The following is a 4826-nucleotide window of genomic DNA, read 5'->3' as shown; positions in this document are numbered from 1 at the left end:
TTAAATAAATCTAATTAAAAAAATTACTTGCGATACTAAAGTTGATCCACGAGAGATATTTAACAAGTCAATAGTTCCATTTTGAGTAAGCTTAGCCAATAATGAAGTTATGACCAATTGCATTTGGTCTTGTTGTATCTTCAATTACTCTCTTTTTTTCTTTTTCCTCATCTAATTGCTTGGGTAACTTTTCATTCTCCATTTTCAATTTATTATTTTCTCCTTTTTTACCCCAAACTTTTGATGGAGTTGGTCCAAATCCAAACAATTGAACATACCCACTATGCTCAATCATGCATTTCCAAAATTTTGAACTACATCTTGGAATAGAGAGAATGACAAAGGGAGTAGTTCTTACATACTTGGAGCATGTGAATTCAGCCCAAATATTGTTTCTTTGAACGAGTCTGAACCAAGCTTTAAGGATAAAAGCCTTAGACACATCAAATAGAGAACGAGTGCCAACACCTCCCTCTTTACTAGGCTTGAATATTTTAGGCCAATCAATCCAATGCAACATGTTGCCATGATCAGAAGCTCCACACAGAAAATTGGCAAAAAGAGTACGAATTTTGTTAATGACAACTTTAGGAGGAGAAACAACACTAAGAATATAAATTGACATAAATTGAAGAACATGTCTAATGAGAATCAATTGGCCACCCGAAGTTAAAAGTTTTGCTTTCCACCCTTCAATTTTCTTTTGAATCTTCATCACAATTGGTTCAAAGTCAACAATTTTCAACCTTCTAAAACTAATAGGCGCTCCAAGATAAGTAAAAGGAAGTTGTTTATGTTTAAAGCCAGTGACATTAGATCACATTAACTTTAGCAATATTCATGCTTGGATGAACTATAAAGCAAGCCTTCTCTTTACTTATCCTTTGGCTAGAAGCTTTCTCGTAAAGCTTGACTCATCAAAGAAAAAAAGACCAACTTGTTAAGAAAATAGAACCTCGTGCCTGAAGGTCTAGGTCACTGAATTGTGTATCTTTGTTGTTATTATCCATAGATATCAGGGAGCTTGATAGATCTTAAAATCAGTTAAATTGGCTCCTTGACCCCCTAATATGGTGGTAGTAGATTTGTAGAATAATTGTATAAGTGGTTTTTCTCATTGTTTCATATAGGGATGCTATGTATATTTATAATTACATAAAATTTACTTGAACACCCGTATTCTATATGATATTAAAATATGTATACTTATAGTTACATAAAATTTACACTTAACCTATCAGTAAAATTGGTTTGAATACTGTTTATTTATTAGACTTATAAGTTTGTTATAGAAGTTATTTTAGGTATAAACTAAAGCTAAAGAGAGTGGAGGCTTCTAGCTTCTATGTCTCACATGGCAGTTGGGTATTGTAGCAACCCATCAATAAAAAAGTTAACAAAGTTACAACCACCCAATACAAAGTTAACAAAGCTACAGCCCCACTTTACAAAAAGATTATATACAAAAAAGAGCTATAATTTCAGTCTTTAAATAATTTGTTTACAGTTAACCAATAAAACTTCTTTACCAAGATTTTTTGAAACACTGTTTATAAAGCTAATTTTGTTCTTGAGCTGCGTTTTGTTAACATAATTAATTTTTGTTATCTTAGGAGAAGCTAGCAATGTGTAGGATAGTTGAGAAAATGAGAAGTGTAATCTAATTATCTTGCTTAAGAGACATGATGGCGAAGGTTTATTGCAAAGAGACTGAAAAGACTGAAAAGGATATGAGATGTGAGGAGAAAAAGGTGGGATATAATTTTCTATTTAGTATGTGAGAGAGAAGATACTGGGAGAAAGTTTAGTAACATGGTTTTAAACTTCCTCAAATATTGGACCATTCGTTGAACCCCCCCGTTAGGTGGATATAAAAATTAAGAATGTTCAAAAAATCCAGAAAATTGCAATGAGGATTTTGGAGGAGTTTTGAAAGAGAGTAGAATGACACATGGACTGAGTCACTCTATACACCTATACCTATATATATATATATATATATATATATAGATAGATAGATAGATAGATAGATAGATAGAAAAATATGTATAGTTGTGCTAGACTTAGGCTGGACCCATGTTACCTAAGGTTCAGACCGTAAAAATAAAAAAAGCCCTACTTTTTAAGCCCAAGGACCAAAATTTCAAATCTAACCGTGTTAAATTTTGAATTAGACCGGTTTGGGCTCAAATTGGGCCTGCCCAAACTATAAGAAACACTATTTAAACATTTCCTATTTAAGGAGATATTTCTACTTTTCATTGTCTCGTGTGGTTGGATAATTATGCCTGATAATGCTTATATATATATATATATATATATATATATATATATATATATATATATGTGTGTGTGTAAACCGTATTTTTTTTCTGGTTTCCAATGCTTAAATCAAATATAAAGACAATGGAAACTCTTCATTTCAGAATATAAATTGGAGCACATCCATGAAAAGACGAAGAAAACCCCGCTTGTAAAAAGAATAATAATAAGTGGAATCAATTGTGGTTTTGCGTTTTAGAACCGAATTGTGTGCCACTTTGCCCCTATATGATAAAAATTGGATTTACCCAAAATCTCAGATCACTGTCCCAAATCCCAAATTTGGATCTCCTCATCTTTATTAGTTTCCATTGAGTTGGTGTAATCAGGCCACGTGGCAAATAGAATATAATAGTAGGTTCCAGCGTTCCATAGAGAAGCCAAACTATCAAGTAGGCTTTAGGTAATGGTGATCATGGTCGGGATGGGCCACCCTTAATTCCTAATTACTTATGTCAAGGGCTCTTAGCCCGGTTGTGGGCCCGACCCAAATTCTGTGCATCAAATATAAGCCTAAACTCAGGCTTATACAGGCCCCCTGGATAGGTTTTTCTTATCGGTAAACTTGGATAGATTGCATCTATCAAATAAAAAACTTTTATTTTATTTTATTTTATTTTGTAGCGGTGTGTGTAGATTGGGACATTATTTCACATTCTCTCTTTTCCTCTTTATATGATTGACAATTGACAATAGTTTTTGCTATTTGCTATTATTTTAGATGTTCTAAAATTTGCCATCATTAGATTATCTCATTTTTATCATTGGTCTATTCATGTTAGTACATTTTTCTTTGAGAGAATTTTCTCTATTTTTTGTATTTTTGTATTTTTTTGTTTTAAAAATATAAAACAGTAATCATTCTTTATCTTGATTAGATTAAACAACTAATGAGATGCACTTTCCCAAAACCTAAATAATATCTTCTCCTAAAATTTCTCCTAAACTACCTCCCCTACTTTCTCCAAAATTATCACTAATTCCTATTCATCTTTAAATTATCTCTAATTCCTATTTATCTCCAAAATTATCATTAATTCCTATTTATCTTTAAATTATCTCTAATTCCTATTTATCATCTCCCAAACTTTTTATCTATATCTATCTAAATAAAATTTGGATTAAAAAAATATAAGAATTATTTAAATATTCTAACAAAATCATATAATAATTTAAAATATTTATTAAAAAGGCAAAAATTGATTTTAAATTTTTACAAATTATATCACGAAACTATGTACTAACAATTTAAATCATACTTTTCCGGATTCTCAATTTAAATGTTTTTCAAATATTTAATAATATGTAATAGCATTAAATAAATAAAATTAAAATAACAAAAAAATTAAATATTTTATACAATATTTAAATACTTATCTTAACTAGATTTTAAATAGTTCAAATAACAGAATTATGAAATAAATTTAAAAGTTTCTTCAAACTAGAAAAATAATTATAACATAATATTGAAATTACTAATAATTTAATCTATTACAAAATTAATATAAAATTATGTAATAATAGTATAAATTATGATTTTATGGATAATTAAATTCAATAATTAATTAATATTTTAAAATTTAATTATTTTACATATTATTTAAGTATTTAAATAACTAAGTATTTTAAATAAAAAATATTTAACATAAATAGATTTTAAATAATTAAAATAAAGAAATTATGTAATAAATTTAAAAAAATCTGAAAAGTATAAAAGTAACTATAACATAATATTGAGATTAATAATAATTGAATATTTTCATATAATATTGTAAGTAACTAATTTCACTTATATCAAGTAATAATTCGAGAAGATAACATTCAAAAACATTAATATTTATTAATAAAATTTTTAAACTCTTAATCTGTATTTATTATATAATTATATATACTAAAATTAATATTTTTTTATTTCAGTAATTATTTTTTGTTTTTTGTGATAAATGTATTTTCAATGATTATGTATAAATTTATTTTATTTTGTTATTTAACAGAAAACTTTCAATAATTATTGGAGATTAAACTACTATTATTGATTTTTTTTTTAAATTTAATTAATTGTACTTATTGTATTTATTATATTTTTGTTATAACTTATTGGTTAATTAATATTTAGTATAGATTAATCTATTACTTGAGATTATACTATTTATTGACTAAGTTAATATATTTTTAGTACTTATTGTTTTTTTAATTATTGTAATTATTATAATTATTGTATTTTTTCATTATCAATATATTTTCAATAATTGTGTGTTTTCACTATAAATTTTCAATAATTATTAGAGATTAAACTACTGTTATTTGTCGAAGATAAAACTATTAATTTAGCTAAAATTATGAGAATTCATGAGTTGGTCCAGACCAGTCGTAAGTTATTTGACCAACAAATTAACATGGTCAGGTTGGGGAGTTGGTCAACTGAAGTCGACTGACCTTTTGTGAAAATTGACCCACTCAAGTTGTATCGGTTTGTGTCGGTTTCACAAAAGGTCCATCGGTTC

Source organism: Nelumbo lutea, chromosome 8 (genome assembly GCF_056320005.1).
Source record: "Nelumbo lutea isolate HS-2025 chromosome 8, American lotus-T2T, whole genome shotgun sequence".
Taxonomy (NCBI): domain Eukaryota; kingdom Viridiplantae; phylum Streptophyta; class Magnoliopsida; order Proteales; family Nelumbonaceae; genus Nelumbo; species Nelumbo lutea.
The sequence above is the reverse complement of the archived record's forward strand: the minus strand, read 5'-3'. Positions refer to the sequence as shown.